We start from the raw sequence: 15,002 nt of genomic DNA on the forward strand, positions 1-15,002 counted from the left end.
GTTATACTTCACAATCCAAATCCTTGACAAGCCAGGAGTCAGAATGGTTTATTAATATGTCACTATTTTTTTTATTAGTTTTCCTAAATGATCAGACGGCCTATTGTTAGCTGATCCATTGTGTCTATTCCAAGTTTTTTTAAACAATTTTTATCTACGAACCAGATTATTTGGATAACAGTGATTGCAATTAATGATGTGGGAGCAGGGAAATATGCTCCCCTTATGTTGTGGGTTCAAAATTAAGACAGGGAATCCAAACACATGCAATTCAAGTTAACCACATGGTCTAATGCAGTCCTGGCGATACTAATGCTCACTGGGTTCATGTGTTTCCACCAGCAATTGCTTTCCCAGCTGCTGTTAAAAAAGAAGGAAAGCACACCAAACAGAATGAATTGTAAGCACCAAGATAAGCCATTCCTGCTTGGGATGATTGCTTTAGACATTAGCCTGACCTGAAAACAAGTGGGCTATAGGCATTAGGAAAAGAGAAGGTCGTTAAAAAATCATATTAAAATTTGAAGTATTTTTCTCTCTGTTTTTGCCCAACTGTGTTACTAATAGCTTGATCAGACTTAAGCAAAAAGCCTATTGAATCCATTAGCTGTAGGTCACTGTTTCAAGCAGATTAACAGTAGCAGAAATGTACATTAAGTGAAGGATGAATTAGTGGCATCTGTCTAACTACTTCTAGTATTCACATTACAGTTAAAACTAATTTCAGTCATTTATTGGCAATTGTGGCATCAACAAGTGAGTGGGTCATGGAGACTAAACCATGCGTTCATCCTGAAGTGGTCCCTTAAGAAAAAGGTGGGAGAGTGTAGGGGAAGCTTGAATGAAAGTCGCTCCCATTCCATAGAAATGTAGAAAGTTTTACGAACCAAAAATGTTGACACTGTCTGGGGTGTGTAAAAAAAATAATATATATATATATATTTGTTTTTGAATCGTTGTAAGCATATTTTGAAAACTAGGTGCTTACATAATAATCTGGAACATAAAGTTGTTTTGCTTTTTCACATTATCTTTTCATGAAAAATTCTTTTCATGTAGTCTCTTCACAGTGGCAAGTTGGCAACACATTTCAAGGGATTCAAATAAACATGAAGATTGAATATTGATTTCTTTGTTCAAAAAGGAACTCACAAAATTAAAAGAAAGAAAGAAAGAAAGAAAGAAAGAAAGAAAGAAAGAAAGAAAGAAAGAAAGAAAGAGAAAGAGAGAAAGAGAGAGATGAAGAAGAGGATGTAAACATTGCTACCTTGCTCTTCTCTGTCCCTATTTGGACTTTGGCTTTGCAGTATTTTCAGGTAGTCAAAGTTGTTTCTCATCCCATGCCACTTAATGAAACTTTGATAGCCAGTATGTCTCATGCACCCAACTTGTGATGCAATGTGTCATAATTTAACTTTGTACCTAGAATGATTTATCTTGTAGTAATAGTTATAAATTAACCTAACTAATGTACAGCTTAGTTTCTTTCTGGTGAGTGCCATGGGATGGCAGATTTTGGGGCCCTTGTTTATCTGGTGCTGATGTCCTTTCTCTTAGTGTCCCCATATCTTGTGAAGTGCAAATATCCCATTCTCTTCAGAAGATTTCTGGTGGGCCATTAAACTACAGCATGCAATCAGCTGCACCGGATTTACTTACTGTTCTTTTAAGTTGAGGATAAATTTACAGGGTCACAACTTGCTAACCATCAAAGTTATGTGACATAGATGCTAAGATTACTTTTTGTACCAACACCCACAAACCTTTGAATTAAGATGATTGTAGAACAGCAGAGATATCTAATTAGATGATTTGCATATTGGCTCTAGTAGCAATGCATTTAATGAAATCCAGCTCACCATACTCTCTTGGATAGATTGCTGCAGGTGTAGAAATGAGGCTGTCATAACAAGGACAAGAGTGCCACTGAGATCACTGTCTTTTTGGAGAATGGGTAAACTGGAAAAAAATCAAGGCCACATACTTTAAAAGTATTTGACACATTAAATCATGCATTATACCCATTACAGACACTGCATATTCCTTCAAATGAGAAGAATGACAGCCATAGAAAATCTGCCCTTGACAGTGAAAATGAATAAATACTTCATTATATTCCTATTGAGTTGAAAGTCATGGCACAGAGTGCTGTCAATATAACATTTTTGTCTGTCAGAGCCCATTGCTTATCAGTTTTTTTGTTGTTGTCGTTTTTTCGTTTTTATTCCAGTTTGGTGTCAAGAAACACAAAGAGAAGACCAGAGAATGGAGAATACCAGGGAACTACCAGGTAAGCAAACCTACGTGTGTTGGTAACTTATCTGCACCATAACATGGGAATTGTCTGATCAAGATTAGTCATGAGCGATGACAGTCAATAAGCTCAGGGATGGACCATAATTATAAAAGTAAGACATATAGTAAAACATCGAGTAATATGCATATTGTGACCACCTTGGCAGGTCACTGATGCTGTCGACACAGTTACAGCTTAGTGAGGAACTTTACATCACTGCCCCCTCTAATAACGTCACAGACCCCAGTCCACATGGACTATTTTGCTGCCATGTCACATTTATTTAATTGGTTTTCCACTGTCACACGACAGCTGCTTTTGATATTGCCCAATCAACATTTTTCTCACTCAGCAAACATGTTTCACATTATGTTTTCCACAGATCAACAGGCATTCATTTTTTCTATCAGATGAAACTTTCAGTCCTCAGACTCAAATGCTGTAGGTTCCTTTCTCTAAGTTTTTCTCACTTTTTAGCTGCATAATGTTTTTCCAATCAAATATTGCTTCCAACCTTTATTCAGTAGCTACCACTTGCAAATCACTCTGAGAAATCACTATGTATTGTAGCATTCCTCCAGGCATCTCTTCACCTCCCCTTATAGAAATTTGTGTGTTATTATTAGTTATTATCGTTTGATTCTGGTCAAGGAGACACTGACCTCTGTTGGGATTTACAGTCCTTGTTTCCGCAGCTTGTTTTGTTTGGCACGTCTTGCCAGTTTTATATCTATGCCTGTGTTGTATGGTTCTGTCAGCACATACCAATTGTGTGTGACCATGACAATAGGCAAGAGCGGGGAGGGCTTGCTCACCCTCTTCCAACGCTCAGCTCTCCAGCTGCCCATGCTGCCCCTTGGAGAAACATAGCCCCGTGTCTGCACTGCCCTGAGCTGGTCCACAGGCCAGCGAAGGAGTGGGCTGCTCTTGCCAGCACGTGGGTGCCCTTTGGAAACTCTTGAACAAAATGTTGCGGCAGATCGTATCACATGGCTGTGACCTTAGCTGAGGAGCCCACCAAGACATAGTTTGATGAATTATTTGGTTATGGAAAAACATTGCACAAGAATAACAGAGAGGAATTGCATGACACATAAATGCTATTATTCAAAGATAGGTATCTGCGATTTTTTTGTTCAGTTTGGGGCCACTTTCACAGATACACAAAGCAGCTGGTCTGCACCTGGTTTGTATCTAAAAAGACCTTTGCTCATGAATAAGTACATGACTAAAAATAAAATTGCAGGTCTAATCTACTTACACTCATAAAACCTCAACTTCAGTATGGGTGCCCTGGAATAAAGCATGAAACAATGTTGTCAATTTTTAATGCAGAATCATTTTATATTTACAGTATTAAAAGCAGACTTTAAAGCCAAGAGTGTGTACAGGCAAACATTGTTTCAGGGTTTCAAAACACAATTTCATGTTTATTTTTCTATCTGGAAGGTGTTTGCTAAATCCCAACAATCACCACATAGTCCGGCTGTTTGGCTTTCAATTGTAACTGTTCTTTTTGCTAATCAGGATCTTCAATAACTAGATTCATTAAGAAAAAAGCAAAACAAAACAAAACCTGGTAGACATCTAATAGCAAAAATAAGGTTCCATGAAAATAAAACCATTAGGGTTATATATCTCCTCACAGATTTGTTTTTGCGATGTTTTAGTTTTTTTATTGGATGGCTTTCTAAAAGTCATAAGCAACAAGTTTGCATTTAAATCTCTTTAATCAATAATATTCTCCTTTAGCTATTCTAGTTTTTCTGAGCACAGTCAGAAATGACATGCCTTTCTTTTTACCTGCTTTATTTAAACCACAGATTGCAGTTTTGCTCTTTTCCTTTACCACTACTGCACGATCCTCAAAACCATCTCTTCCATGCTGGGTATGAGAACAAAATCATGGCTACTTGCCGCTGGGCTTAAGCAGAGCTCTTTAATAGGAAAACTACATTTTACTTAGGAGAATAACATCATGTGGCAGGGCTATGGCAACAATAACACCTCTACTGCCAGAAAACACTTACCCTGGGTGGTTCAGATGGCCCAAAACATTTAAGAGCATTTTTCTTATACTGTAAATTCCCCATGGTACATTATTTTCTACTGAGAGCTAATAACTACCCTGTCTGTAAAGCAACTGGTCTTAAGTTTATTAGCTTGCAAGACAGAAAAATAACAGACACATATCACTGACATTTAACAAAGATGTCTTTCATGGTTTTCTGTATTTTTTCATATGCACCACACGTTTCTCTTTAGTTAAAAAAACACATTTTGAACCACATTCTGAGTAACTTCTTATGAAGCAAAGCACATTTTCCAAAAAAAGCCCTTAATGCTTCACCAAATACTGAGTCCCTTTTCAGAAAGTTCTAAAGGTTTTTGCAGAAGAAATAACATGTCAACTTCCCCAGTGAAAGCTGTTTCACCCTTGCCATAGCAGCCATACTATTTTCCTTGGCATCATGGGAGAACATCATCCTATTCCTGCACTGGAGTGGAAATGATTGCACACATGATTTTCATGCGAAAGTCACTTCTTCATACAGTATAAATCCCTATTCACGTTTCTTTAAAAGTATAGTATTAGTCTGTTCTTTTTGATTGAAAGACTAAGTCACAAAAAGGTTGTGAATATGATTAGAGCAAAGGTGGAGTGGCAGTATATTTTGGTGTTTAAATAGAAGATCTTTCCATTAACTGGACGCATCTTGTGGGTAGGTGATATGCACAGAAGGTGGTCCAGTCAGCCATGACTATTTTTGTTCTAGAGGGAGTTCATTTTCAGACAATATTTTTAGCCTAGAGTATAGTGAGACTCTAAAGAGATCAAAGCCACCCTCAGCTTCTGTATTTTGGATAGGCAATCTGTACAAATTATCTGGTAGCCAGTGACACAGAGCATGCTATTGCTGGCTTGTTTTTACAGCAACCACATCCTATTGAAATAATAGGTAGTCACATGTGAAATTGCTAAGTTCACAGTGAACAACAGGTAGTATGGAAAACAATGGGGAGAAAAAGGATGGCATGTTTAATAATTTTATTTCTAGTTTAAACTGGCCTCCACAATTTTTGGAATGTGAATTTTGGTGTGCAAATAAGAATTTGAAAAATTGTTCCTCCCAAGTGACTCAACTTTTGAGTTGAACCATGTGGAACTTCAAAAGCTAAATCTGGGTATTCAGAAAATTGTCCTCGAGGGCCTGGGACCCTATTGAAGTTGTGGCAAAAGTTTCGTTAGCTTAAATGGGAACAGGATTGAGCCTGTGATTATTCTTTTTTAAAGTCTGTGAAGAAGTCCAAATACCAGTTGCCCTGACTAGTAATAACAAAAATTCAAAGGAGAACAATAATTTTATGTCCTGGAATGTTAATACTAATGGCATTCAGCACAATCCCACACTGTCAATATCATGTAAAGCAGAGGGACTAATTTTCTTTTTCTGTGACCCAAACACACATAAGCTCTACCAAAAAGTCTGCTTGGGTGGCATGTTAGAGGACAAGGAACCAGAATAAAAAAAAAAAAATTAGAAATGGTCCAAGCTTCACACTAAAGAGAAGGGATTATTTCTAGAGCTGAAGAGAAATGCTAGTGTTTTATAGTTGAACAGTTTCATATGACTTACAGGGTACGTGTGTATTTCTGTCTTTATTTGCTCACCTACTTAAAGGTGAACAAAGGTGCAAAATTTTGTTTTTACAGTGTCAATGCAATTTCAGCTCTAAGCTGATGAAATAGATTTCTCTGCATCATCTACAAAAAGAAGACATTTGACACAGAGCTTTCCCTCTTCCTTACCCTCTCATGCTCGAAAACGTAGACCTGTCAAAATGTTAACTTTTTTTTTTTTTTTCTGTGTAAGTCACTGTTGCTAATTTGGACAGAAGTTATTTGGATACATTATTTGTGGAAAAAAGCAAAGAACAATGTGAAAGACTTGCAAAATGTGCATAGAACAACCCTGGGTTTTATTTGGACAGTTTCCCAGGCACTGTAGAAATGGGAGCATAATGCTTTTACATTAAAATCTGAAATAAAATGACATATTTATAGGTATTTCAAAGTACCACATCTAGAATCTAGCATTCAGGGTGGTTAAAAAGAACTTGCTCACCCCTTTGAATTTGTCATTTGGAGCATAGTTGGCAAATAGCAGGAAAGGCTTCCTAAGATGTGGTGAATATTCATGCGAGAAATGCAAACAATGGTTCCACGTAGGATTAACACACTGAAGGTGTTCCAGGCAGTCTTATGGGGGACAACCTTGTAGGATATACATGACATTTACACATTCTTTAATCACTGAGAGATAAAAGTCCAGAACCAGACTTTCCCCTGTTTTGGATTATTTTACGACTACTACAAATTCAGACTTTAGACAATATTGAATGTAAGATTCTCTCTTATCTTAGAATCAGCTAGAACAGAGTGACATGAGCCATCTTAATGAATAAACAGTACTACTAGTTACAGTACTTTATATCTGAAAATGATCCTTAGATTTGCTGGAATTAGTCTGAGAGAACCCAAGGATCAACATTTACTTATTTACAAATTCTGTATAAAAGCAAGATGAGCATTGAAAGCTTTTGCATTCTTTTTCCGTGGAGTATGATAACAGTGACAAACCAATGGTGCCTTCTCAGGACTATGTGAGAGGCAAATATCATTACTGTCCACCTTGCAGCAGTTACTTTAGTCAGTGGAAGGTTTCTTTCTCTAGCACTGTAGACTCATTTCTACACAGCACTTGACTCCGCTGCATACGTTGACAGTTAGAGAGAAGGATATTATTCCTTTGCCCACTTTTTTTTTCTTTTTTTTTCTTTTTTTTTTCTTTTTTCACCACTTTCCTAGGAATTTTCTGTTTAGTGTTTTTTTGTTGTTTGTTTGTTTTTTCATGTGCTTTCAACAATAAATCTGAAGGTTTGCTGCTTTAGAATAAAATGTTACTGGTGCTGTTTCCAGAAGACTTGAAGATTATGGTCCTGAGTTCCTTCTGCTTTATGTAGTCACTAAATGAACACAAAATGTCTTGCATCCTCTGGCCTGGTCAAGCATCAGCAAGGTCAACAAAACTGTGGCAGCTCTGGTGGCAGAAACAGCTTTAAATCTGAGGAGCTTCTTTCAAAAGCTGGGTTGTTTATTATTCAGGGATGATCTGTCTTTCCACCTCCTTGTGCTTTGAGGAAATGTTTGTGTGGTTAACTGAAGACAATTTACAGATCCTGGAGGTAAACCTGGGGTTTGCAATCAGTCCCTTATCTGTCTACACATACTGCTCACCCATGATTAACATGTTCTGTATTAATCATGGGTAAACAGTCCTTTCTGTGTGGTTGACCAAATAGTTCTGCTTTGACTAGTACACATCCTAGGCCAATAAAAAAAATAATAATAATTTAATACTGCCACCAAATACAATGGTTTTCTGTAATACTTAGGGAATGCAGTTTGTAATTTGAAACTGTTGTACAAATGCAGACTTATTTGTTGAAGGGTTTTTCACATTCCATCTGAAAGAGAAGAAAAAAGCATATTTTCAGATGTTTCTTTTTTTTTTTTATTGTAGAAGTCTTAAAGCTGTTTTTTTTTTGTAATTTTTAAAAAATGTATTGAGAGTTCAAAAATATCTTTTTCCTGTGTGTTTTTCATTTGCTTCATTCATCCCTTTTCAACATAATTTTCAAAAGCATATTGATTTCTGATGAAATTCTGATTTATATTCTATGTGAAGCACTACATTGTTTCATATAGGTTATAAATAGGAGGATTATGAGCTTTAGTTTCAAAATTCTGAAGTTTTAAATATTTGTTCAGATGAGACTCTTGTACCAGCAGAATATATTTTTAATTCTCTTCTTTGCAGTGCTATCGTGCAACAAAATCTACCCCTTGAAGTTCAGCGATCTATTATTCCTTCTAAAAAAGCTAAATGGGATTGAAATGTCCATAGTTGCTGCATAGTGGTGATTTGCAGGTATTCCTTCTTGCTGCAAGAAATACAGTCTGGACAAAAGACATTTAAAGGCAAACTGTTACTTATATGTATTTATAATGTCCTCGTACCCATTTAAACCCCTAAAATGGGCCAAATTCATGCAGTGCCTGGTAGGTACACAAATGGAAAAGGGCTCTACATATAGGAAAGGCCAATAGGGGACCTAAACGTTTTCAGTTTTCCATCTTTGTTTTACTCAGTGTCATTGAGCAATAAGAATTTATACATAAAAAAAACAAACAAACAAACAAAAAAAAAACCTGTCTCTTCATGAGTAATCTGTTTTAAGCTGTTAGCAAGACAAGGAATATAGTATGTACTACAATAACATAACATTTACTTTACAGAATAATTGTTTTTATTTTGCACTGGAGGCACTTCAGACATATATTCATAGTAGATTGGCTCTAAAGATACACTTTGGGTTTCCACAATTACATCAATACAGGAATATAATTAAGTTTCTTCCCTAAAATGTTAGAAAACTTCAACATCCAGAGACTCCTGCCTTGCCTGATGAAGGTGCATAGAAATATCAATAACTCAGCTGTATTAGAAAGGCTAATGAAAATACGTGGTGTAGTTATAATGATTTTTTTTTTTTTCCCACCACATAACTTCACTACAAATGGCATTATCACTACACCTGGAATTGCAATTTGTACTTTATATAGGACTGAAACAATCTGGGACCTTTATTTCCCCTCACAATAGTAAGTCTATAAATGAAGTGACACCATTAATGGAAGAGTCTATAAATGAGTGCTAATTGTGTGATCAGATTGAGTCTAATGGAATGAGTTCTTATTTTACCTTAATTGATAACTTTAGTTCTTACCTGACAGCAGAAAATAATTAATAATGACAGCAAGAATTAATAATTGCAAAATACACATTGTGAACTATAAGTGTAGTGTTTTTTATGTGTGATAGGAATTTATATTATAATACATTATCTAGAGCAAATTATTTTTCAGTTCTTGTTTTTTGCTTCACAGATCTTAGAAACATTTAAAAATAAGTATATCATAGGAAAAATGCTTCTGCTGATTAATAACTTACAAATAAACTCTGTAGCCTCTCGTTAAATTAGTGTGGTTTTGAAATTAATGATACTGATATTGGAATATTAAAATTTATTCATATTTTTATTATTATTAAAATTTATTTTTACAGCTAGAAATGGAAAAAACACCTCATAACATGTGCTTAAGCTGAAGAGTCATCTATATACACTGCTTAGTAAAGTCCATTTTATTATTGATGTAAAATCCAAGTTGTTAATTGAAAAGAAGAGAAAACATTGCATATATGTGGGGTTTATAGGCTTTTTAGTTTTCTTTATGACTTGTGTTATGACTGATGAAAAACTAAAAATAAATATGAAATGCAATAAAAAATGTATTTTCCATACAGTCAACCTTATTTAGAGGCCTTGCGTAAGTTGTTCCAAGATGAACTTAATGGCTGAGTTTTTAATGACAATCAGAATAATACAGTTTTTGAAAGGTTTAGTACAAAAGCAGAAGACAAGCAGAAGAAAAAAAAAATCAAAACTAATAAAGCCATCAACTCCTAGGTTTCCTGTCTCCTGATTGACCAGATCTGTCTATTTTCATTCAGGTGGGCTTCATCCAAGGAAAAGTCTGTCTCACCAGGGATTTTAAGACTAAGACTTTCATGACTGCTAATGTTAGAAATGCATGCAAAACTCTCCAACACAAAATAACTGAGATAAGAGAAATAAATTTTGAAAACTGATAGTCATTTTTATGTCAGTAATAAACTCAGTTATTTTTAGGAACATTTTAATACACATATTTACAGTGTGAAGCTATTATAAATTTTAATGAATTATTGGTAAAAGAGGTTTATATCTAGTCTCATGGAAAGAGTTCTCACACTATATATATATATAAATGTGTGTATACAAAAGAATTTCAGAGGAATCATAAACTGGATAAAGTCTGTACTGAAGAAATTAAACTCTTCTTCCTGTCTGATAGTAAAAAATCGAATCCCTGTAGGTTTTGTTTGAACAAATTCATCTATCCTAAAGACTTTCAGATGAAAGCTCTTGAAATCCAAGAACAATACTAAAGACAACACTGAGCTTGTGAGTCCCTTTGCTATTAGACTTCTGATTTACTGCTGGAGTAAACTTGTTAACGACTGGCTCTGTAATAGTCCCAGACCAAATTTTACAACTTCCATTTTAACTTCCGTCTTCAGCTTGGTCTCTGACCTGCTGTCCTTATTAAATCCTAACATGAGTGCCAGCTTAATTTCAGGGGGAATTCTGTGGTTTTTGATCTGTATGAGATGGGGTGAATTTTGCGTTATTTCATGCTTCTTACATCATCCGCAAGTTCTAGTGCAAATTCTTAGAAAAAACTGATGCAAGTGAAAAATAACAGTAATACTCTTCTGTCAAAAATCTAATTCATACCTACGGTTCAAATAACCTATTTTCTGACATATGATTCCTCTTATAAAACACTGTTGCACCAGATTCCTTGTCATTGAGTCTTTCTTCCACAAAACAGTCTTTTACCCTTTCTTCCTCCTACAGTGCCACATCATTATAAATTAGCAGGATGATATTCAGTAAATTATATCTCACAGTGACATTTCTATGTAAGGAAACGGAAACCTAGTGGGAAAATGTACGTCATATTTATATGAATATGGTTTGCAAAAATAGCTGTAGCCAAAATCTTTGAATATGGGTGATGCAGTGATTTAGAGTTCTTTTAAATCTGCATTTTTTCATTTTCTATTTTTATTTTTTGTACAGGGACGTGTTGGTATTTTCACTTAACAGAATTTATATTCTTTTGAAAAGTTATGAGCAGGTTTGCCTAATAAGTCTAGCTTTAGGACTGAAATGTAGGAATGCTTAGTTGTCTGTATTTAACATTTCATTAATAGAACTGAATACCACTGAATTCCAATAATAAATTGGATTTATAGAGGAAGATTGCAACTTCTGCTACAGAAACCATTAAATGTTATTACTTTGATCTGAATTGTAGTTCAAGACATCATCCTTATCCATTGTTAGAAGATGAATATATAATCTCTTTATCATGTTTTTGAACACGTAATACAACTCCAAGGTAGCAACTCATATTTTGAAATATTTTAACAGATTCTAACCTGAAATTTCTACTTCATTTGTGGAAGCACCCTGAGAACAGAGAAGATGGAGGTATGGGGAAAGTAAAACACTGCTTTGTGTTATATGCTGGCAGATTTCTGTATCAGTTCCTCATAAATACATCTGAGGAGTATAAATGAAAATTGCCAGACAGAGTGAAGGTAAAAAGCAAGAACTGTCTTTGTAATCTACGTTTTATCTGCAAAAAGAGAATTAAATTTTTAGCCAGGACCTAAAAATGAAACTTTGTACCACTGTGAATAAGATTGTCTGCTGAATTGCCCCTTGCTGCACATGGACTGGCAAGCCAGCTACAGGCACATTTTGTATCAGAAAAGCCTTTTTACCCTTTGGGAACAGGAAAGATGTAATTGTATTTTCATTACAACATTGCAGGCTTTATGTCCTTTGTAGTCTAGTAGTAAACATTTTGTGCAATTGGTACTGAAAGAACTGACTGTATTGTTACTCTTTTATGGATTGTTTTTTTCCAAAAAATGCTAAAACTAATTCCACATTCAAGCATATTAAATAAGCTAATAATTTGCAGTGCTAGTTATACAGTACTTAATGATACCTAGTTCTGTGATATCTAAAGTAATAAAATTCCTGAGAAAAATGAGAATGCTAAATATTTTTGTCACCTCACCTAAGCTATTCAGAAAGAATTTTCAAGCATAGATTGATTTATTAACAATTTTTATGAGCTCTGTCACAGGATGATCATAATAAATCATTAGTAATATATTTTTTGATTGCAAACAAGTAGTGAGGACTCTGGGGAACTGTTACAGAAGTGAAGGTGCTATACTGTATTTCAGTTCATCTCCTTATCTGTTTGTGGCTTTAATCTGTACCATTTTGATTATTTTGCAGTTCAACAGATTTAAACATGAGAACTTGAATTAGGGTCTTCTCTATGAAAAGTTTTCAGTAAGTTATGATTGGCTGATTTATACCTTTGGCTAGTTTGCCAAGAGAACAAATACAAGAAGAAAAGATCACCAAAGAATGTGCACCAGCTAAAAATAATAATAATAATAAAAAAAAGCTAGCAGTTCTTTCAAAGCTCCCTCTTTTGACAGGTAGGAAACATCTCTGAAATGGAAGAGTGCATTGAACTGGTATTTTTTAAGTGTGTCCTGTCACTAGGAGTAGGTAAGGCAACAGAGTCTTATGGCAGCACTTTTCTTGTTGTCCACCCTGATCTTACTCAAATAGTAAGATCATCATCATCATTGGCTGATGAAGGTAGAAAATTATACATGGAGACAGATTTAGATTTTGTTTGTTTGTTTTTTGTTTGTTTGTTTGTTTATTGTTTTCCTAGTTCTATACTGTCCCTATACCTACCCTGTCTGTCCTACCTATCATATAATGGAACTAACCTAACCTTGCATGGATTTGAAGGAGAAAAAGAAAAAAAAAAGAAACAAAAAAAAGGTCATTCCTCAAGGGGTTTACACTCCAAATGCTCCAAATGAATGAAAATAGCAAACAAATGGGAGGGTAGGAAATTAAGAACAGGAGGTAAAGTAAATAAATAAATAAATAAATAAAAGAGCCAAAACTGCGGCTGCTGAAAATTAGTGTAGTTCTATTGAAGCTGGTGCAATTACACCAACTGAGCAACCGATTCATTATTTTTATTTGTTTTACCCTTTGTTCCTTTCCTTTGTTGGGGCTTTGAATTAACTGAGCTGAATTAACAGCAGCTGAAGCATCGTTCTAATGCGCATTCTGTTATGTAGAAAAATCTGGTATCTGTGAGGAGACGGATGGAGCAGAGCAGGTAGCTTTTGAGGAGACCTTTAAAAGAAAAGAGTGAGTATATACCTGGACCATAGTGTGCTCTATTTTTTCCATTTTTTTTTTTTTTACAAGTTATCACAGACATCCCAGTGATGCTATGCTGCTGGTGGCTCATGCCACCTGCATGCATGCTGCTGGCTCCAGGGAGCCCTGCCTGGCACCACCAATGTGCAGTACCCACCCATGCCACTGCCTCCCCAGGTGCAGGAGATGTCCTCGGCTGTCTGCACATGTGAAGACATGTGGCATCATGTGTCTTTGTGTCAATGGTGAGAAAATTTCACCAGCTGTAGAGATGTGAACCCAGGCACTCTCCCAACCCAAAGAAGTGTGATCTACAGAAATATTCAGGCACCTGTGAAGTTTTTCTCTGAACACTGAAGGCAACAGTGTATGACTTTACTGTAAAACTTAAAAAAATCACTTTTCAGCCTGATTGCGATAATAGTTGGGTGGTGTTTTTTTTTTGTTGTTGTTGTTTGTTTTTCATAAAGAACATTTCAATTTTAATTTAGAAAGCAAAATCTCTCCTTTTCATTAGATTCTTATTAATAAACTGATGATTATTTTGAAACTAGTTTCCAGTACAAGACATTTCTTACCCAGTTTTCATTTCCTATGGTTGCTATACAGTTTTTCCTGAATCAGAGACTTGACCTATTGTTCATTCAGTGCTTTTATATATATGTATATATAGGCTTGTACATCATTACTTGGAAATACATTAAAAGAACATTAATCTACAAGGTTCTCTGAAGTTAGGAGTGCTAACAATAAGTGGATTTGCAGTTCTAATTCATCTGCCTTTTGCATTAAGGTACAGTTTTTAACTACAAGTTCACACATACTCTAGGCAGTTTCCTACTGCTTCGTCTTGCTTTTCATTATTCATCACAGAGCTCTTTCACATCTTTAAGGCTTGAATTAAATGTGGAATTGCACATTTGCTTTTGGTCTCTTTTAGAACATTCGTCAATGTACCAACTACGTACCTGGAGAATATTAAGACATTTATCTCTTTTTGACATATGGGGCTACTATTTTCATCTTACAGAGAGAACTGAAAGAGAAGTTGTTATTTAAAATGGTATCAAGGCAGATTTAAACTGGTAAAAAGAGCTCAGGGTATCCTAAATCCAGGACTGATATTCATTCCTGGTGGTAAAACATCTTCTATTTGAAGGTGTCTACTTTTTAATGGAAAAAAAAATTAAAAAAAAAACACACAACAACTCAGTAGGAATAAAATGCCAGTATGTTCACACGTAACAATCCCACTATGTATTACTATTAAGAATCTTCCTATGAAGTGTTTTTGCATAATGGTAGCTATCTGAGCTGCAAAACTGCCCTTTCTTTTAGTTTCTATGGATGTGGCTGTTTCTGGGGTTGGTCTTGAGATGGAGGAGCTTGTAGCCCTCATGCTAGAAATTATGAACTTCCTGAGTGAGGTCACAGCCCCATGAGCTCAGAGCTTATTGCAAGTCTACATGAAATTTCATACTACAGGAGAAGTCACTTTTGTGACCTGTTGGTTTTCTCCATGATGACTATTAAAAGGATGGACGTGTTGAACTTGAAATAACTTGGTATGACAGAAAGTACAAGGCAGCCCAGGTATAAAGCTGTATTTTAACTACTAGAATAGGAAAATGTTACCAACAAATATGTCTTTAACCGTGTGTACTGTAAGAGCCTTTGCTTGAGATGTATAATTTGT

The 15,002-nt window shown here is 35.4% G+C and overlaps 1 protein-coding gene across 1 annotated transcript in view; it reads left to right on the top strand.

Moving 5' to 3' along the window:
* The window catches only part of LOC310899500 (uncharacterized protein), a 208,434-nt gene that overhangs the window by 176,399 nt on the left and 17,033 nt on the right, over positions 1–15,002 (top strand). The window contains exons 24-26 of the mRNA XM_083835898.1: positions 1,060–1,316; positions 2,231–2,290; positions 11,462–11,521. The gene's annotated coding sequence lies outside the window, so the exon portion shown is untranslated. The remainder of the gene's footprint in view (positions 1–1,059; positions 1,317–2,230; positions 2,291–11,461; positions 11,522–15,002) is intronic.

The sequence above is a fragment of the Anser anser genome (genome assembly GCF_964211835.1).
Source record: "Anser anser genome assembly, chromosome: 4".
Classification (NCBI taxonomy): Eukaryota; Metazoa; Chordata; class Aves; order Anseriformes; family Anatidae; genus Anser; species Anser anser.